Source organism: Pseudonaja textilis, chromosome 4, assembly GCF_049901715.1.
Source record: "Pseudonaja textilis isolate UNSWEBS1 chromosome 4, rPseTex1.2, whole genome shotgun sequence".
Lineage (NCBI taxonomy): Eukaryota > Metazoa > Chordata > Lepidosauria > Squamata > Elapidae > Pseudonaja > Pseudonaja textilis.
This window is the reverse complement of record NC_141993.1, coordinates 81,570,192-81,592,634: the sequence shown is the minus strand read 5'-3', so window position 1 is coordinate 81,592,634 and position 22,443 is coordinate 81,570,192. Positions and strand designations below refer to the sequence as shown.

General features: G+C 39.5%; 2 long non-coding RNA genes across 2 annotated transcripts; one reads left to right on the top strand and one right to left on the bottom strand.

Moving 5' to 3' along the window:
- Nucleotides 1-333: 333 nt before the first annotated feature.
- Nucleotides 334-7,162, top strand: LOC148125901 (uncharacterized). The gene is made up of 3 exons (XR_015743632.1): nt 334-452; nt 5,339-5,452; nt 7,048-7,162. It is a non-coding gene; the product is annotated as an uncharacterized LOC148125901 (long non-coding RNA).
- Nucleotides 7,163-10,458: 3,296 nt separating this feature from the next.
- LOC148125900 (uncharacterized) lies at nt 10,459-17,014 on the bottom strand. Its single transcript, XR_015743631.1, has 3 exons — nt 16,887-17,014; nt 10,887-10,929; nt 10,459-10,805 (listed from the first exon to the last, which is right to left on the bottom strand). It is a non-coding gene; the product is annotated as an uncharacterized LOC148125900 (long non-coding RNA).
- Between the last annotated feature and the right edge of the window lie 5,429 nt (nt 17,015-22,443).

Here is a 22,443-nt window from a genome sequence, read left to right as displayed (position 1 = left end):
CATGCTCTGGTTCAGCCTCTCATTGCTCAAACTTAACATAATGCTTTGTGAGAATGTCCTTGAGATACAGGAAGAAGAGCAGCAGCAGCCTAGGCAATGATTAGGTAAGAGGCACCTGAGTCCACAGGAGGATCCTGTTAATGTAACTTTATAATAAAATTAGAATTAGTACTTCTGGGTGAACCCAGCTATATGGTTAATTCATCAACCATGTCATGCCACACTATGTAACATTATATACTGTTGTTGTCCTCTATCCCCATCTAGTGGCCGGAGACAAATATGCCTCAAGTATATTGTTTTGAAGCTGACGCAACCCATTTTACCCATCAGCCCACACCCTCAAACCAAGTGCATGCTAGGAAGCCAGACTCCATTTCCTTTAGCATTTGGGAAAGGCAGAAGCACATGATCATCCAAGGACAAACTCATATCCACACAGAGCATTGCTGGTGAGATTTAAATTGTTTGTATTTATTAATTGTTATGTTCAGCAGTAACTTAATACTGTCTATCTTGTATTTGGTGCTCATTGTATGTATCCCTATTTTCCCCAGTTTCACCACATCCTGTTCTTTCAATAGAGCATTCAGATCTATGTACACAGTCTGTTTTATTGGAAGATAGGTGGATTTAGCTGCATTTTGATCTGCACACACACTAACATGTAGAACAAATCATATGCCAGTTCAAAATTCAGATAAATGGGCAGGGTTAGGGAAGCAATGGTGAACTATCCTGTAAAAATCTCACCAGAACACTTTATGTAAATTGTGGTGCTCATGTATATTATTGCATATACCATGGACAGCCAGAGCAACCAACAACAGAAGTGTTGAATCATATAAAACCAGAAAGGTCACTAGAAGCCAAAATCACAAGGTTATGTCTGATTTACTTTGGCCACGTCACATGAGCAAATTCATTGGAGAAGGCAATGATGCTAAGAGTGGTTAACAAAAAGGAGAAAGCAAAGAACTTGCTGACTTGATACCATCAAAGATGAACATCCAACAACTGAAAGAAGCTGTGCTTGACATGGTAACATGAAGAGCACTTGTCTATAAAGTTGCCAAGACTTAGACATGACCAAGCAGTTAAAACTATTACTACTTCTGGGTGTGTTTCTTGTCTGGGCCACCTTGCAAAGTTGAGCTGTTGTGTTGTGTTGTGTTCTGTTCCGTTCCATTCCATTCCACTCCACTCTACCCCATCCCATCCCATTTCCACAGAGGTTCTCTGAGTGAGTTGAAAAATTGTAATATAATTTCAGGGGTCTACATGTGCACTCTCACGCCCAAATGAATGAGAGTTAACAATATTGCAGTGAAATTGTGTCAATGCCACAGTTACAGATTCCACCAATAACTCACATATATGAACAATGACACTGTTATGCACACAGACAGTCCTTGACTTATGACTATTTGTTTAGCAACCATTTAAAGTTAAAGTGGTGCTAAAAAAATGACATACAACCAGTTCTCACACTTATGACTGTTGCAGCATCCCTGTGGTCATATGATCAAAAAATGTGGACACTCAGCAGTCAATGTGCATTTAGGTTGCTTAATCATGGCACCATGCTGCTGTGATGGTCGTAAGTATAAGGACTGGTTAGATGTCACTCTTTTTTTTTGTACCGTCATATTTCTAACTGTTTCTAAAGGAATGGTTGTAAATTGAGTACTATCTGTAACTGATAACAATGATCGAATGACAATTTGGTGCCATTAAATATATCGAATCACCAGATAGTGCTCTTTTGTCAACCTTTTGTCCAAATGCACATAAATTGGAGAGAACAGCAGGGTTTCTTTCAGTGTTCAAAAATCGCTGGTAATGGATAATATAGGACATGTTACTCAGGGGTGGGATTCAAATTTTTTAACAACCGGTTCTGTGTGTGTGTGGCTTAGGTGGTGGCCGTGGCTTGGTGGTCATGTTATTGGCTCGATGTGGCCAACTCAACATCACTCACATCGACGCATCTCCTCACCTGGCCTCTCATGACTGTGGTAAGTGTGAAAAATGGTCATAAGTCACTTTTTTCAGTGCCATTGTAACTTTGAATGGTCACTTCACACAAGCAAAGTACCAGCAAAGGAGGGAAAAAAACTCCAGAAAGGTTCCTGAGACAGGAAATCTAGTCCTGCCAAGAATGTAATAAGGGTTAACGGAGAGGCAGTTTCTGTAAGCAACACCAGAATGTTTCCTTCCTGCCTTCCTTACAGGATTAGGCCAGTAATTTCTTCTAACAACTGGTTCTCTGAACTGCTTAGAATGTTAACAACTGGTTCTAGCAAACAGGTGCGAACTGGTAGAATCCCACCCCTGATATTACTTTTTCAGATGTAGTTCTATACTATTCAGGATCGAATCACAACACATCAAAGTTATACATCTTACCAAGTCACACAAATAGCAAAGCCTGAAAATATATATTTGAAGATCCAGTGTACCAGAAACAGTCTTGGAGTTTCTGAGAATGCAATAACTTGGTAAACAAAATTCAATATTAAGCGGTCTCTTTTCATTATTTCTCTTTATTTGGATTAGATGGTACAATTGAAATATTCCCATATTCTAGCCAAAAGTTCTTCTGGGCCAGCATTTGTTATTAAAGGAAAAAGCTAATATGAAATTCTTCCATAAAAATACATAGTAGAAGATAAAATACCTGGATTTGTTCCATTTTCTTGGAGCCCAATGCTCTCTAGCATTTTTGCCCCAATTCCTATCATTCTTGGAATTATGGCAAAACCTTACTGTTCCACATTCTTTCCTTAAAAGGAAGATCATTGAAAGTCCTTAATAAGGAGAAAAATCCTTCCTAATTTTTAGTTAAAGCAGGAAGAGCAGAAAGAGTATGAAAAATATTTAATCACAGAACGGATCATTTAAACCATCAATCCCAGGCCCTGTTTAATGTGGGAATATAAATTAAGGCATCCCTAACTGATTATTGTCCACCATCAAGATCAGGGGTGTCAAACTTGCATCATCATGGCATTGTCACATGATGTATCAGGACTTTTCCCCCCTTCGCTAAACGGGGTGGGGGTGGGGACAGCATGTGACACCCCTGATCTAGATGAATACATGTCTTGAAGGGAAGCCTCAGTATAATTAATCCCTCTGTTTAACTGCTCTCATTCTTTTATAAAGGTGTGCTCATCCTGATATTCAGTTGAAATCTGCTTTCCTATGTCTTAATGCCATTATTTAGGTCCTTGCGACTGTTGAGAAGAGGTTGTGATCTTCTCTATCCCATCCTTTCAGGAACCTGCAGTTCATTTTTGTATGCTCTGTCAGCCCTTAAAAGTAACCTTACAGTAACAGATGTCAAGGGTCCGGCTAATGAACCCAAGCAATTCAGCACTCTGAGATGTACAGTGTGTCCTCCCATACTGTGTGGCAAGCTGCACAATGGAAAGACGGCTGCAGCAGGCCTGTGCCCTATCGAAGTTGACGGTAGAATGCTGCAAATCTGAAGGTCCTCTCCCACATTTATAATCCAAGAAACTAGGGAGGGTCACTTCTGAGATGTTTGCTATACTCAGAGGTTGTATTCAGCAGGTTCTGATCAGTTTTGAAGAAATTTTGAGTAGTTCGGAGAACTGGCACCTCTGACTGGCCCCATCTATTCTCTCCCTCCCAAGTCCCAGCTGATCGGCTGGGTCTTCTCTGGTTGCCCTGCACAGAAGAATGGAGTTGGAAACCAGATTAGTGGGGTGGAGAGAGAATGGGGATTTTGCAGTATCCTTCCCCCAGGAATGGCATGGGAATGGAGATTTTACAGTATCCTTCCCCTGCCATGCCCACCAAGTCACGCCTACCCAGCCACACCCACCAAGCCACACCCACAGAACTGGTAGTAAAACATTTTGAATCCCACCATTGGCTTTACTCCTATTCCCTCTGCAGACTCAGCTGCTTCATATCAGACTGTTGTGGTCTCCTATTTCCCAAGGTCATTATCACATGTTGTCGACAGGAGAGGAGAGGAGAGGAGAGAAAATGGAGTAGAGTAGAGTAGAACAGAACAGAATACTTATCCTGGTTAGAAGTCCAGTAAAGGTAAAGGTAACGATTCCCCTCGCACATATGTGGCACATTCTGGCTGTAGGGAGCGGTGCTCATCTTTATTACAAAGCCGAAGAGTCAGCGCTGTCTGAAGACATCTCCGTGGTCATGTGGCCAGCATGACTAAACACCAAAGGTGCATGGAACACTGTTACCTTCCCAACAAAGTGGTCCCTATTTTTCTACTTGCATTTTTACATGCTTCCGAACTGCTAGGTTGGCAAAAGCTGGGACAAGTAACAGGAGTTCACTCCATTATGAGGCACTAGGGATTCGAACCACCAAACTGCTGACTTTTTTTGATCACAAGCTCAGCATCTTAGCCACTGAACCACCATGTCCCCTACAGAAGTCCAGTAAACAACCATAAATAACCATGTTTGTTATGCTGATCTGAGCTGCAATTTTAAATATCTGGAAAGCATTTACCTCTACCCAATATTTTATTCAAAGAAAATGTACTTAACTCTCCTTCCGATTGCTGTCACTTTTATCCTCTGAAATGACTGTCCTTGCCCACTATTTGTTCATGAACTGCAGTGACAGATGTGATTTACAGGTATGCATGTATTTTACTTTTTATTTTTTGCAAAACTCTAGCCCAAAAGACCTTGTCTCCATCTGGGAAAATCAGAGGGAATAATTTCCAAACCAGTCACACAGAATGTTGATTTATGAGGGTACCTCCACCAGCCTTAAACTTTTTAGCTGCTGGTGCTCTTGTTATGCCTTTAATGGCTGTAGCTACATAACAGATAGGACTTCAGAAGCCTGGGCTCATCAATCAAAGGCAGTGCTCTTTTTCTAGGCAAATGCTGAAGGATTTACCATGCTGTTATGATACTCACACCTTGGAAATCTGTGCCTGATTTAAAGGCATTCACGGGATAGTAATTAATGCTGAACCTCCAAGCAAATCTGGTTCATGAAGGAAATGATATTTGAGCATTTTCAATTTTATAGCAGAAGGCAAAGAATTTAATCAGTGGCAGGTGCAGATTTCTTCTTGAAAAAAAAAGAAAAGAAAGCTCTTACAACTCCAAAATTGCTCTTATGTAATTGTGTCTCCAAACCATTTCATTACTGAACTAATAATTACAGCCATAATTAGATATTAGAGGTTCCCAGATCATTAAAGAACATGTAGCTGCTCCAAAAATGGGAAGTAAACAAAACAAACTGAACTGTCAGCAAAGTGTGGTGCAGAGGAAATTCATCCAATTTAAGCTGTGTGTTCCTTTTCCCCTTGTAGGAATTGTGTGCAAGTTGAACATTTTAAAAGTGACAGAGAAAACTGATACAGCACAGTTATCTGGGCAACAAGAAGACCAGCCAACCCAGCTTAAATACTCCTTTGCACCTAAAGGTACCTTTTCGGGAGGCAACTGGACTTTCTTGATTTTCTTTTGAAGACATTTCACTCTTCATCCTTGGATGAAGCTTCTTCAGCTCTGACAGAATAGTGGGGAATGGAAGGATTTATATTCCTAGCAGACAGATGGTCATTTGCATCCTTTTAGAGGGTCGTTGAAGCTCTTGGAGGTTTATCTGTGTCCTCAGGATCACCTGAGTAGTGCTCCTGGTTCCTGTAGTCTGCATTTTTTTTCCTCTGGAAATCCATTCCTAGCCCTTCACCATTCAAAGTGTATTCATCCCAAATTGTAGAGCTAAAGATCTGTAGAGATTCTCAGTCATCCAAGTCATCTTCGATGAAAAGCGAAACATCTTCAAAAGAAAAACCAGGAAGTCCAATTGCTTCCTGAAAAAGCACCTTTGAGACAACCATGACCTGGATGAGTGAGAATCTCTACAGAATAATTTGCACCATTTGCAAAAACCTGCTTGAGCATGGGATTGGGTTAGAAGACCTCCAAGGTCCTTCTAACTCTGTTATGCTGTTAGACTGACTGCTGGTTAGCTTGGGGACCCAATACATCGCTGGAGGTGGCTCCTGGATTAACTAGTTGAACCCACCTCCCCGTTATGCTTCTTGCTCCCCTTCCACCCATATTTTTAATTTCATATTATTGTACTTATTTTTATTGTTTTATTCCTTTTGCTATTGCTATTTTTCAATTTTTTTATCATTTTTTTCCCATTTCATTATTGAAAGCTGCCCAGAGTAGCCTCACAATGAAATGGACAGCAAATAAATTTAATAAATAAACACATAAATTTGACTGGAACAATAAAGGATGCCTTAGAGCAGGATTTTCTCAATCTTGAGAACTTTAAGATGTGTGGACTTCAACTGTCAGAATTCTCTTGTCAGTATGAAACATGGGCTGCACATATTTGAAACTACTCTAAAGCAACAAAGTCAACTTGTACTGTTATTTACCAATTTCACTCCATTTAAGGAAAGAGAACTTGTTTTAGAATTTTCCTTTCAAAGAAGAACATTTTGGTATGAGTCTTCAGAATGGTGTCTTAGTTTTATTCAGTAGCTGGTGGGTGTGAATTCCTATCTTTCTGTGTACCCCAGTGTATTTCAACCTTTGGTAAAATTAAGATGTGTGGACTTCAACTCCCAGAATTTCCCAGCCAGCAACATGGAAGTCCATACAACTTAAAATTGCCAAGGTTAAAATAACACTGGTATATGTGGTGGGTTTATATAACATGAACCCACCAAAGTACCTCAGCCAATGGATTTAGCATGTTATGTGCTAGGTTTTTACTTGATATGATTTAATGTGTTGTCTGAATGCAGCCACGTACTAGTAAGTCATTTGAATTCATTCTCAGTTGGATGGTGGCCTTTTTGCGGGTCCTGTGGAGATGCCCAGAGTAGAATCTTGCCCTGTTATCTGGGAATGGATTGAATCTGTTGGGTCTGAGGAAGTGGACAGTGTCAATTATTTATTAGGAGCACCATGTCAGCACTTTTCCTAAGGGCAGTCAGCTCTGCCCTACGTAATTTACTGCTCACCTATGACCCTGTTTCCCCCCTCCTCCCAGGGTGTGTCATAAATCACATTCTCCCATGAAGCCCTTTTGTGGGCTGTGGAAAACACGTCTCTCCAGCTGGATTTAAAAACTTGAGACACAACCTGGAGAAAGATATGTGTGGAATGTGCTTCTGGTCATAGCAACGAAATGCTCCATCAGATCTCCCCACCTTCTTTTTATGACAACTCAAGAGCAAGCCAGGAATGCTTTACAAGTTAACAGTTACTTGTCCACCTCTTGTTAAGATCCATTGCCTCCTGGCTAAATAAAGCTGCCTGAGGCATGTTGTGTTGATAGGTTCTTCCTTGGGTTCGGTTATTCCTCCATTTCTTAAGGAAACACCGCCCCTCTCCTCAAGAAACCATGGCTGGATCCCACCATATTGGACAATTTTTGTCCAGCATTTAACCTCCCTCTTCTCAGGGAAGCTGAGTGAGAAAGGTAGTGGCTTCTTGTGGCTCTGAAGCAGATTATCTGGACCCATTTCAGTCAGGACTGGTATGGATAGAACCACCATTTTATCATGCTTTTTAAATGATCTCTGGCAAAAGTGGGAGGTACCGGATTACTTGAGGAACCTTTTCACTCCCATTACTTTTGCCTATCCTCTCAAAACCCACAGAAGGGTTAAGGTTGTAGATTCTACTGATTAAGTAGTTACATGTGGAGCGATCCAGGAGAAGAGCCTTTTCTGTCATGGTATCCTCCCTTGGAACATCCTCACCTCCTTCTGAGGTGAGATTGGCCCAATTTCTGGCAATTTTCCAAAAGTCCCTTAAATTACGGTTAAATCTCAAATTGGGAATTTGAGAAAAATGGAGAACTGGTGAGATGGCTACACTATATGTAACATCAAAGATAATCTAACCAGGTATTTTTAAACAATATTAATGTTTTTATTTGGTATAATTTTTAATGATGTTTTTTATGGTTTGTTTTTTTGTGTGTGCTGCCGAGAATCACATTCATAAGATGGGTTGCAGGGGTGGGATTCTACCAGTTTGGACCAGTTCTATAGAACCGGTTGTTATGATTCTGTGCAGTTCAGAGAACCAGCAAATCGTGCCCTGGACAGCCCCACCCGTCTCCTCCTGCTCCTCCCCTTCCTGCCCAGTCAGTCTTTATCGCGTATGGGCAACATCGCATGCATGCCCGACATTGCTGACTGTATTCTCCCCCAACCAGTCACGACTTAAGGTATTTCTTTTTTCCCCTTCCTGATGATCAGCTGTTCCGATGATCAGCTATGCCAGTATCCCCTCACTGTCTTACTGCTTCAACCAGGAGGATTTCCTGAGGCCCAGGAGTCAAAAAAAGGTTACGCGGGGTGTCCCCCCTGCACTCCATTTTTGGCCTCCTGAGCCTCAGGGAAGCCTCCTGGGAGCAAAAATGCCCCCCCCCCCAGGAGGCTTCCCTGAGGCCCAGGAGGCCAAAAACGGGTGGAGGGGTGCTGCAAAAAAAGAAGCAGCCATGCCTACCTAGTCACATGGCCACACCCACAGAAGTATTTGCATCCCACTCCTGGTGGGTTGCTATATAAATATGATGAAATAAATAAATTTCTCCAGAATTTCTGACTGGAAACTTCCCAATTTCTACCTGGCAATGTCAAGGATTGAATGGTACTTCTTGATTGCAAAACAAGTGCTTCAATCTTCTTTCTTCATGTTATATCAAGCCTTTTTTTTGTTGTTGTTCAATGTGATGGTTGTACCGTTTGCATCTTCTGCAATATCTTATGAACAGGGAGGCTCAAAACCACTTCCAGGAAAAATTCAGAAGAAATTCTCAAACGCATTAAGAGTACGTTAGATGAAATGAAGTCACAAGGGAAGAAAAATTGAGGACCAATTGGAAATCCATTGTCAGAAGAACATCAGGTGCAGCATGATCAGAACTTTATAAATGCGGGTTATAATGCGAGGACTACCTGTAATTTAGGATTGCAAATTTATTTGCTGTTGTTGGATATTCTTTAACAGTGCCTGAACGTGAAGTGGTCATTTTAAAATTCTGCCTGGAGCATCCCTAAATTTTAAAATAGGTTAGTATCTTGCAGTGAACAATGACAGCAATTATACAGAATTTATCTTTAACTCCTGGAGGTGATCTCTACAGTGTTTGCTCACAAGAGCAGAATAAGATCAGCTTCTCTTTTGCTGTGCCTGTAAGTTAAAAAAAGTGTAATTAAATCTTCATGCCAGATTGAGTAAAAGGGACAGAGAAGAAGGGTATTGATTTGATTTTTTCCAAAGGACACAGGCAAAAAACATTGTCTATAGGTGTCTATGAAATCTCCCTTCCAGGAAAAGTGAAGGTAAAATGTCAAGTTTGGCTAATGTAAAAAGCCTTATGTGTGCTGGGTACAAACAATTAATGAAATATCTGCATGAAGTGAATAGTTTCTTGAGTGCCTAAATTGTAGTTGTTTAGAATGTAGCTTAAGTCCCTCTTAGCTCAATAATCCTCTGTTTTATTTCTGAACAAAGTTGTCAGAGCCAATCATCACAAAATATTACCTGAAAAATCCAGCATTCTAAATCAGACTAGTTGAACCCGGACAGAATAAAGTTATGTTGCAAAGTCAAAAAAACTAAAAGGCTTTTAAAGAAGCATTAGTTTGTTCATTTATACCATGAAGTAATCTCAGTGGTCAAGGATGTATCTCAAAAAGTGGAGATACACTTGAGCCTCTAATGAAATTAGTCATGTTTCTGTTCTTAATAAACATGGAATAGGGCCCTAGGGATTTTTGAATTAGACAGAATCTATGGGAAGGAGATAAGTCAATATTTTAGCTCTGAAAAGGTTCATTGTCCAGGCCATTATGAGCCTTTTGCTGATATGGACCGCAAATTTGAGAATAGTGCACATCATATAAAGAATCAAGTTGGCAGTGGAGTGCCCTAGATTCATTGGTCTGGGGGACTTCAACCTGCCTTTTCTAGAACTTGGGTTGGAGGATACCAATTCTTGACCAGTAGAAAAGCAATGGACCTGATCCAACTTATTGGATGTCAAACCCACAGTGGTGGTCACACCTTAGATCTGGGTTTTATCTTGAGGCCATGGCTGTGCAATCTGGAATTGGGGGATGTAACCCTCAATCCTTTGACGTAGACAAATAATTCCCTCTTGAGTTTTTAGTTCTCTGTGATCAACCTCTTGATCCAGGAAGGAAGGATCTACTTGATTAATCCATCCCAGGCACCTGATAGGATGTACGGTTTCAGGGAGAACTTGGAATTGCATGGCTCAACTGAGGTCATGGCTTTGAATGTATATACAAAGAGAGTCTTGGATTGGATCATGTGGATTCTATGTTTGTGGATTCTGCAGTACAGCCTGGTTTGTCAAACAGCTCTGGGAAATGAAGCAACACCTAGAGTCCTGCAGAAGGAAGACAAACAACAAATCCAATCAAGCACAATAGAAAATTTTTATTAAAACTTATCAAAATTGTGGCAATAAGAATGGCAAAGTCAGCTTATTTCTCCATTCTTATTGCATCCATAACCAGTGAGACAGTGGCTATGTTTGAGATGTCCAAATCCCTCACTACAAATACCTGGGCATCCTTCAAGCTGACAACATCAGGCATCAAACACAATGAAGTCAAGAAGAAAGTTAGAGGAGATTATATCATGGCAGTGAAGAAGATCTTAAAGTCCAAAGTCAGTGGAGGAAATACCCTCCAATTAACCTGGGGAATTCCAGTGATTAGATACCTAGCTGGAGTATGGAATGGACTCAAACAGAACTGAAAGCTGTAGATAGGAAGATCAGAAAAATTATGTCAATGAATTTTGATTTTCATGCACTCAGCAATGTTGATAGAGTCTACTTACCAAAGAAAAATAGGTCAGCTTAGAATGTTGCAAGTACACCAAACTCATGAAGAAGAAAAAGGGCGTTGAAAGAATATCTGCAGTACAATGAAGAAAATGCACTGAAGCTAGTCTATAAAACTGGCCAACAAGAAAGACCAAATGAAGAATAGAAAACATGCATGGAAAGGCAAAATACATGAATAATATAACATTAAAAAATTAGCAGTGGATAACAAGAAGACTTGGCAATGGCTAAGAGCAGGAAAATTTAAGAAAGACATAGAAGGGTTCATTCTGATTGCACAAGGCCAAGCCTTAAGAAACAAATTCATACAAAGCCAGAATTGAGAAGACAGTAACAAACAGCAAATGCCACTTGTGCAAAGAAGCTGAAGAAACAATGGACCATCGAGTTAGCTGCTACAAAAGGCTGCATAGACTGATTACAAACAACATAATGACAAGGTGGCAACCATGGTATATTGGAATAGCTGCAAGATATATCATTTGCCTGCAGGCAAGAACTGGTGGGACCACAAATAGACAAAATAATAAAAAATGAAGAAGCTAAAGTGCTCTGGAACTTTAAAATCCAAACAGACAGGCAATTACCCTATAACAACTCCGATTTAACCATTGTTGATAAGAAAGCCAAAGAAACATCTGGATAGCAGACATGACAGTACCTGGAGACCGCAGAACAGAAGTGAAAGAATTGGAGCAAATCCCAAAATAAAAGAGCTGCAAATAGAAGTAGATTGATTGGCAAAAAAGAAAGCAAAGATACTGCCAATAATGATAGGCACCTTGAGTATAATTCCAAAAGATTTGGATCACCACTTGGCATTGATAATCAATCAGGATAGAGCTGGAAGGGACCTTGCGGGTCTTCTAGTCCAGCCCCCTGTATCATTTTAGACAAGTGACTGTCCAGTCTCTTCTTAAAAACCTCCAAAGATGAAGCACCCACAACTTCTGAAGGCAAGCTGTTCTACTGGTTAGTTGTCCTCACTGTTATGAAGTTCCTTTTAATTCCATGTTGCTTCTCTCCTTGATTAGTTTCCATTGTTTCTTCTCCTGCTCTGAGGTGCTTTGGAAAATAAGTTGACTCCTTCTTCTTTGTGATAGCCTTTCAAATGCTGGAATACTGCTGTCATGTCCCTCCTAGTCCTTCTTGTCTCTAGACTAACCAAACCCAAATCCTGAGTCAATCACAAAATCACCATCAGTCAATTGCAAAAGGCAGCTTTACTTGGAACAGCTTAAATTCCGAGAGTGTAATACCTTTAACATCATCAAACAACCTCTGCTCCCAAATCCTCAAGAAGGGGTTTGATGGGTGGATATAAATGCCAAATCCAATCTAAACATCTGGCTGACAATGCAACCAACCCCTAATAAGGATTAAAACAATATTCAGAGCAACAGACATGGATATTTATTACCAAAGCTTGTCAAGGTTTGCTGGCAATGACTTTTAATTCATTTAACTAATCTGATTTCTTCATGATAAAAAAAGAACATATTTTCTTTATCTCATCTGTCACTGGATGAGCCATACATCAAAATTAAAATGTGATTAGCTGCTGCAAGGTTCAGAGATTCTTTTCAAAGTATCACTATTTACAATCTTTTCTCTCTCACTAGCTTTTTTTTGTTTGCTTTTGAAAAAAGATTTCCCTTTAGGAAAAGAATGAATTAAGCAACATTTAACTATTTCACTACTTATTGAGGGAGGACATAAAACAACTATCTATCTATCATGTACCCATCTACCTACCTACCTACCCATCCATCCATCCTTCTATCTATCTATCTATCTATCTATCTATCTATCTATCTATCTATCTATCTATCTATCTATCTATGGTATCTATGCATGGTACGTATGTATGTATGCATCTCTCTCTCTCTCTCTCTCTCTCCATCCATCCATCCATCCATCCATCATCTATCCATATCTATCTCTCTATGGAATCTATCTGTCTGTCTGTCTATCTATCTATCTATCTATCTATCTATCTATCTATCTATCTATCTATCTATCTATCATCATATTTAGAAACTGCCCATTGCCATTATAGAAGGCTCCTGGAGAATATACAAATAAAATATTTTTAAAAAATAAAAAATATAAAAAATTTAACAGGGCATGAATAGTTAAAATGTGACATTAAAGGTTAATTAAAAGCTGAGGGGACAGCTTTTAGGACATTAATCAACCCCACAGCTATGTACTCCATTATGAGTCCCAGACAAAATGGCAGAGCCAAGCCTTTAGATATTTTCTAAAGGAAATTGGGAACCCGCCTCACCTTTTTTGGTGTGTGTGTGTGTGTGTGTGTGTGTGTGTAAAATATTCCAAATGGTAGGGACAATGGCAGAGAAAGCTTGCAGCTGATACTGAAATTAATTATACACAGAAAACACTTTTTTACATGTATTCACCCATACACTCTTTCACACCCAAATGTGACATCTGAAAGGATACTTAATTAATGCAACAGACTGAAGTGCACTTTTGGTTTTTTCCCCCACAGAACTAACTTGCTTAAAAAGCCTGAAAAGGACATTCCAAATGTATTCTCTAATTGTAAATATTAGTGCTGCAGTTTTTCTACCTTTATAAAATAATGGAAGAGACTTTGCTTGGGGAATTTCTTTGAAAGATGAGAGACTTTCTTTTTTTTTTAAAAAAAAAAAATCCAGTTAGTGGAATATGGTGTACTTGGACTACTTTTGCGCTGAGGTCACCATGGGGTGCACCTCAATGTCTTGACTTGCTTTGAACAACCACTTCTTCCATTATATTAGATTGCCATGCTACTACTAAATCCCAAGAAATGCTTCTTAAATTCTCTCTTTTTTCTTTCTTCAGTGGTGATGCTAGGGTTACTTCTGAAGAGAAGTCTTGCTTTTGAGAAATTGTTGGGGAATTTCACCTTCTCCAGGTGAAATGGAGATAAAAACTCAACTAATTTCTAGGCTGGCAAATGCAGCAGGGAGTTTTGAAGAACTGCTAGAGACAGGGGTGGGCTTCAAAAATATTAGCAAAGGGATCTCTGCCCAGTTGCTGGCAGACATGGCCATGGTGGGCGTGGCCTAGTGGGCCTCCTGCACCATGGTGGGGGGGCATTTTTGCCCTCCCCGGACTCCGGAGGCTTTCCTTGAGCCTCTGAGAGGGCAAAAACAGCCTTCCAGGGCTCCGGAAGCTTCTGGGAAGCCAGAAATGGGCCCATTTCCCCTTCCTGAACTTCCTGGAGGCCTGTTTTTTGCCCTCCCCGAGCCTCTGTGTGCATCTTGCACTTACCTACATCCAAAATGGATGTAGCATGGGGACTCCTGGGAGGGGTGGGGTGAGCAGGGCCAGCCAGGAGTGGGATTGGGGGTTCTCTGAACTGCACAGAATCTTAGCTAGGGGCTCTCCTGAACTCCTGAGAACCCCCAGCATCCCATCCCTAGCTAGAGAACACCTTTACAAAATGGAGTTCTCCAGGGGATCCAGGATTGTGATAAAATGAAATCCCAGATCATGGAGAGAACCATATCTGTATAAAATGAATGTGAATGTTGGTCTTCCCAAGACCTCCTTGTTTCTTTAAAAGTGGCTAGGGGAAACAATGCAAGTTCAGAAGATGTGGAGAAACGTGACCCATAGAATTGCCAATAGTCAGTCATGACTGTATGGATATCATCATCATCATTGATTATCATCAATGATTATCATCATCATCATTGATTATCTTCTTCATAATTTCTATATCTAAATCTATGTCTATGCCTTTGTATATATTTGCCTTGTGCCATCAAACTGATGAACAAAATGGTAAAGTGGTATTTCTTTTGCCAACTAAGGCAATGTCCACTTATAACCAATTAATGTTTTCTTGGCATTCAGCTTGCACTGCTTTGGATTCCTCTACAGAACCTAGCAGTTCCTGTTAGTAGTTCAAAAAGTTAATTGAAAAAGCTTTATATCACCAAATGGGATTAAGAAGGGTTTTTTTTTTTCAAAAAAGAGAGAGCGTGCAAAATATGTATTTAAACTTTTCAAATGAATGTTGACATTTATTTAAAAATCTAAGCTGGCAGCTACCAGAAGGTTCACTGCTTATATTAGCTGAGCTGTAACCCCCATTACTTCTTCCCATTTCTTTTGACAAGAACGGTAACCAAAATGACAGCTCAGCCGAGTTTTAAAAGGCTCACCCTTTTGAGGTTCTCCACAGAAGATGGTGCCAGACCAAGTTCAGGGAGAGATAATGGTTGAGAACAATAGATGTCAAATAGGTGGACATTTGGACAAAGGAAGCAATCAACTTTTGCTGAAACAGTTAGAGCAGAAGACAGCTTCTCAAGATGTGGATTGTAGGAAGAAAAATTGCATGTGAGGTTCTCATAAACTTGAAAGGAAAAGAAATTGGTCGTTTGATCCTAAGAATAATGATTCAAGGCTGAATGCCACCTGTAGACAGCACAGCCTATCCAACATAATAAAATGTACTAGGTGATCATTTCTATAATGCATGCCCTTCCTGCCAGATCAGAAAAAATGGGTAGAAACAATTGGAGAGAGATAATTCTATAAGTAATTTGGTTCCAAACCATGAAGGGCTTTAGAATAGAATAGAATAGAATAGAATAGAATAGAATAGAATAGAATAGAATAGAATAGAATAGAAGGGACATTGAAGGTCTTCTAATCCAACCCTTCTTCAAGCAAGAGAACTATACCAGTCTCTTCTTAAAAACCTCCCGTGATTGAGTGCCCATGATTTCTGAAGGCAAACTGTTACACTCCTTAATTGTCCTCACATTTAAGGAAAATTAAGGAAATTTCTCCTTAATTCCAGGTTGTTTCTCTCTTCAATTAGTTTCCAACCATTATTTCTTGTTCTGCCCTCAGGTGCTTTGGATAATAATTTCTTTGTAGCGGCCTTTCAAATACTGAAATATTGCTGTCATGTCACCCCTAATTCTTTTTTTCTTTAGATTAGCCAGACCCAAAACTTTCAGCCGTTCTTCATATGGCTTATTCTCCAGGTCTTTGATCATCTTAGTTGCTCTTCTCTGAACTTTTTCCAAGTCTCAACATCTTATTTATTGTATGGTGACCAATATTGTTTGTGGTGTGGTCTTACTAGGGTTTTGTATAGCAGCACTAATACTTCGCGAGATCTTGATTCTATGCCTTTGTTTATAAAACCCAGGATTGTATTAGCTTTTTTAGTTGCTGCTGCTGCAGACTGCAGGCTCATGTTCAAATGATCATCCACTAGGACTCCAAGGTCCCTCTTACAGTTACTGTTTTTGAGCCAGGTCCCACCTAATCTGTACATATACCATTGATTTTTCCTGCCTATATATAAAGTTCTGCTTTTCTCCATAGCTGGCTGGGGATTCAAATCCCAATTCCGGGATTCAAAGACCAGACATGTTAAAGTTGCCAAGGTTGTGAAACATTGTATTAGACCATTTCTTAAAATTCCCAGCTACATTTGCAAAGTTAAGAACCTCCTTATGCTTCTTCCTTCTGATTTTTTCTTAGGTTTCTAAATTACTTAACTCTTCTTTTTGAAGAGGGAACAAATTATTAAATGCATCATTATCAGTACAAAAAAGAACAAGCATCTACAGCCTGAACAGCAGCCTTATGCTTTCTATTCCCTTCAAGCTCTCAAAAATTCTGGCTGAATACAGGAACCAGGAGTGCATAATCTAAGAGTCCTAATTAACTATTCTTTTCTTCTTATACCTTACTGAGGTTTTCTAGGCATCAAGCCATATTTTTCCCTAATTGGTTGCCTTCTTTTTTTTCTCTCTTTCTCCCTCTCCATTTTTTTTTCTTTCTCTCCCTGATTTGCTGTGTCATTTTTAATTTTTATAAAAGAGTAATGTCCTATTGACAGGACCAGAAACATTTGCCTATATGCCAATAAGTAATATATAGCAGTGAGTCTCCTGTCTTGGGAGCAAAATGTTATGCCCAAAGCCCGAAGCAAGGATAATATTACCTACCTTGGTTCCCAGGAAATAGGGCTTGGAGTATGAGAACTTTAAGTCAACTCTTTGATTTTAATCAGTTCCTTTTCTCCATGTCCATCTGTTCTATTGAAGTAACCATGAAAAGCCCTCAGTTGTTTTTCTACTTTCAGGGGATAAATCTCTACATTTATTTTTACAGCCTGATGCCACACATAAGCTGTATTTCTGGAGATGGTATTTGCATTGACATCAATAGCTGCAGGGATTCAAAACAGATGAATCATTTTCCCAGCTCAAGGCTTAATCTGAACTAAGATGTACCAGGCTTTGGCCCAGAGCTGGTTTTCAGAATGTGAGTTCAGAAGCCTTGAGATGGGCAAGGAAGGAATAAAGAATTGTCTTTCTGGGTTGGGATCTTAAACAAATGGGAAGTTGGTAGCACAATACTTACAAAATAGATTTCTCCACTTTATAGGGATCCTTAGCCAAAATACAGCCATAAAAACAAAAGGAGGAAAAATTTAACAAACAGGATGCAAGATAAGAAATAGGAACTAATAATAACTAATAATAACTAATAGGAACTAATAATAATAACTGGGGACAATAGGACAGGGACGGTAGGCATGATTGTGCGCTTATGCACACCTCTTACAGACCTCTTAGGAATGGGGTGAGGTCAATAGAGGTTAGTTTGAAGGTAAAGGAGTGGGGGTTTGAGCAGGTGACAACAGAATCAGGTAGTGAGTTCCAGACATTGACCACTCTGTTGCTGAAGTTGTATTTCCTGCAATTGGAGTGGTTTACATTTAGTTTCTATCTGTTATGCGCTCTAGTGTTGTTGTTGTTAAAGCTGAAATATTCATTAACTGGTAAGATGTTGTAACATATGATTTTATGTACTATGCTTAAATCTAATCTTAGTTGGTGTAGTTCAAGGTTGTCTAAGCCAAGAATCTCAAGTCTGGTGCTGTAGGGTATTCTGTTGTGAACAGAGGAATGTAGTACTCTTCTGGTAAAATACTTCTGGACTCACTGAATTGTATTTATGTCAGATATACAGTGCGGATTCCAGACAACAGAACTGAATTCAAGTATTGATCTAGCAATGGTTTTGAATGCCCTGGTTAGCAAAACAGTATTACCAGAGGAGAAGCTTCATAAAATTAAATTTACAACTCTTAAAGCCTTTTTGGCAATACTGCTGCAGTGAACTTTGGTGTTTACATCATTTGATATGAGAACTTGACAAAGTGAGGGTCATCAACAAGGTCATATCCTCCTAGATTGTATTTGGTATATAGATATTTTTTATCAATGTGTAGGACAGAGCATTTGTTGGTAGATATTTGGAGTTGCCAATTGTTGGACCATTCAGAAACATAATCAAGGTCTTTTTGAAGGACGGTAGCATTGACGGTGATGTTGAATAGTTTTACATCATCAGTGAAGAGGACGCAGTTGCTAATAAGGTGATCACAAAGATCATTTATATAGAGTGTAAAGAGTGTGAGTCCTAGAATGCTCCCTTGTGGGACACCGCTGATAACTGGTGCAGGGTTTGATAGGGCGTTTCCTATTTTTATTATTTGTTGCCTGTTTGTCAGGAAGGCAGTAATCCACTTGTGAAGGGATCCGGAAATGCTGTAAAAATTTAATTTTAATTGTAGTTTGTCATGTACCACTGAGTCAAATGCTTTGCAGACGTCAATGTAAATTACATCTATTGCTTTACCGTGTTCGAGAAGTGTAGTCCATATGTTTTTGCAGTGTAGAAATTAAACAAATATATAAATAAATTAAATAAAAATAACCTTAAGTAGTCTGACTGTGGTGTTAGGGGGCTGTTGGAACTTTGGAACTGGGTCATGTGTATATTTTAGGGGTTCCATTGTAACTTTGAGTAATCACTTAAATCATAGGCCAAGGACTATATATATAGCAAACAAAATTAAAGTTAAATTTCTATCTAGCCTGGATGAGTTATGGGATTGAGTTTAATATCGTCACCATCTTTCAGCCCAACCTATTTCATACTTGGGTTGTTGTGAGGATGCAATGAAGGAATATCTCCCTCCTGTGAGCTTTTCTGAATTTCTAATTGAAAAGGACAAATATAACAGTAATTGTATTAAGGTTTTCCCTGCTTTGGAGATGAAGTTAGAAGAATTTCTAACTTCTAACCTTTTGTGAGCCCAAACACAGCACCTTTCTGCTATTCATGAAAACAAATGGGCCTTTTTTAAAGGTTTCATAAAAACTTGCAAAGATGTCGCTGCTATTTTAGTGAATGGATCCATTATGTTATATGTGGCAATAACATATATATTGCAAGTTACACCTGAGAAAATGAAGAACAGAAGAGATTCCATGTTTATCAGATATGAGACCTTTTAAAATGATTACTGGACAATTATATAACTATATCTAACAAACATATTATGTTTTGTAACTTGTGTTTTAAAGTAAAATGTCATGTTTTTGGCTGGAGTGGGAGTTTGTACTTTTTTGGCTTGAGAATTAATGTAAGAGATGCTGGGTCACCCTGACCTGAACGGAACTGGTTAATGATGCATTGTGCTTCAATGGTCATAACAGGAGGACATAGCAATGAGAGCAAGGGTAGTTTCCAAAGACAAGGAAACAGATGTTATGCTATGAGTGTGGCATAGGGAGATATGTAGCTTGGATAGATTGTGAACCCAGGAAAGGGACAGAGATTGTATATTTGAACCTGTATATAAACCCCAGCCCTCCTGGGGAAAATGTCTTCTGCTATGAGCAGAATTCCCTTTTGCAAAAGTTTAATAATAAAGCTCTTCCTTATTGTTCACGTGTCTCTGGCTGTATTTTGTGATTATTATCACACATTAAAATCATGCTTTATTGATGCCACCCTAAACCTTGTTATTTAGACACCATATAATGTGCTATGCTTAGTGTAAACCTTGGGATTTGATTTATGGTGTTAGGTTGATATTGTTAACCATCACAAATTAGTCTGTATTTGAAACATGTGGGGATATAAATAGATACAGAGACAGACAGACAAAACATCACAAACTTGGGGGGAAAAAAACAAAATATCAAGATAACATACTAGTTTATGGGCATGAAAAAGCAATACAAATAGGTTTTAAGTGCAAAAAGCAAATCCATTTTAATATCTTCCTGATCAGCTGCTTTGATAATAACCAAAGGAGGACATAAGCAAAATATGGATGGTGATTTTGCACTCTTGTCTTCTCCAGCCCTTCAGTTTAATTTGTCTTCTTCAGATGAGATGAACAAAATGCCAAACAGGTCATATCTCAAATGTTGACACATTAGAGGTAGATAGAGCATGTCAACATTAGATGAGGCAGCCAACCTAAATGGATGGGAGATCAGCAAAGGTCGGCTTTGACATTTGATAGGAAAGTGCAATCAATGAGATTTTTTTTCTCTCTCTCTTCTCCTCTCATCGTCTTGTGCATCTAAACAAGAACTGATCTGATGATCTGAGCTATATTAGTACTGCATGTATATGCCTAGCTATTAAGTGTGCTTCCAATACTTTCTGATTTTTTTTGCCTGATTTTGGAATTCCAGATAATCTGTGTTTTGAAATGGAACTGGAGTTTTCAATTTCCTGTTATTCCTTTCCCTTTTTATATATGTATATATAAACATTGCAATCTGCCAGCAGAGTTTTCTAAAGTTTTCTATTACTTTGAATTAAATTGTGGCTTTTTTCCAATTGTATGCAGACCTAGCATCAAGGATTTATACCTGCATGACAGTGTCCGTGTCCTAAAATGGCTCTGTTAAAGCTTCTTTCTAGCCATGTTTATTCTTCCTTTACTTTTTTTCTATCTCATCTCATATCCCATCAGAAAGATCAGATGGGTCAGAAAGAAAAAGGGGATGGACAACCCCAACAGTCTGCACATATTGGCACTGACCTCAGTTTTATCCATCTGGATTTTTCTCCCAATTTTGGGGATGGAGGACAGGAATTCAAGGAGGAAAAAAAAGGCAGAATGGAAGGAGTTAGAAAATGGCTGTTCTCTGTTTAACAAGAGCAGAGATCTCCAAACTTGGCAACTTTAAGATGTATGGACTTCAACTCCCAGAATTCCTCAGCCACATAGCTGACTGAGGAATTCTGGGAGTTGAAGTCCACAAGTCTTAAAGTTGCCAAGTTTGGGAACCCCTGATCTAGAGCATCAACAGTTGTTTACTGTGAGCTGAGATGTTCAAAGATCCAGTGTTTTGTGCAGTTATGGCACAAGCTCTGGGTTGTTGGTTTTTTTGTACTGGTGTGAGATGTCAAAATGTCTGGACAGACCTTGCTTCATAACACACAGTCACTCAAGCCCTGATTACATTACAGCTTCATACAATGCACTCTACATGGAGTTGCCATTGATGAAAACCTGTAAAATTTGACTGATCCAGAATGCAGGGGTACAAGCAGTGGCATAGGGACATGTAATAACTTTTCTTTGGGAGCTGGACTTGTGACAATTTTGCTTCAAGTGCCAGATGTGATTTAAGATGAGGGTAGAGGTTTATTCTCCAAGCTTGTGGGTTGGTTTTTGAACTTTAATTCTGAGGGGATCGTAGGCTGGTTGTAGGTCGATGTGTCAACAGATGTGTCAAGAAACACATTGACCTACAACCATTCTATGAACCAAATTCTCAGAATTCTTCTTGAATTCTCAGTATTCAAAACAACTGCACAGCCAACCAGAGATAGACTAACCCTCAACCATCCCATACTAGCCCCCTCAACCAGCACTTCACCTCCCAATGTACCTCACTTGATGTGACCTCCCCATCACAAGACTCTCACTGGTGACCCACACTTCTGATCCATCACAAGACTCACCACAAAACCCTCACTTGACACACCCACACTTGACCCATCACAATGTGACCTGATGTGTCCCTCACCTGACATGCACTCACCATCACAAGACCTACTGATCACATGAAGTCTTTATAAACAGAAGAACACGGACACTGACATCTCCTAAATTCTGCTGAAGATGTTACCTAGTGTCACCCTCCAAGGATCCTTCTTCTGCTTGTTCTTTCCAGCTGCCATAGAAATGGGGGGGGGGGATAATTGGGCTTCGTGGGAGGATGGGTGCTGGAGGTTGAAGTTGATGTATTGTAAAGGTTGGGATGCTTCTTGATTATGCTTACTTGCTTACTGCGCAGATGTAGTTTCTTATCTCTCTAGGCCAAGGCCAACCATCTTGACATACCAGATATGTGAAACGCCACCTGAAGATGTGGGTGTACAACTCAGATAAGATGGCCAGTTTGAATTATTGGGGGTGAAAACATGGGATAACTTTCTATATGTGATTTTTGGGCCTATTGTCTCAGATCCTGTATTTCTTCTGATGCTACCACTTCAAATTCAGTAAAAGTCCTTTTCTCTATAACAATGTAGTCCAAGGTTTATTTCTTGGATTTTGAATGGAGCCACATCTGACACCTATCCTGGCAACAAAACATTCAGAAACCAACCCACAAGCTTGGAGAATGAACCTACACCCTCATCCTACTCCTGAGCTACAGTTATTCACCTGTATTG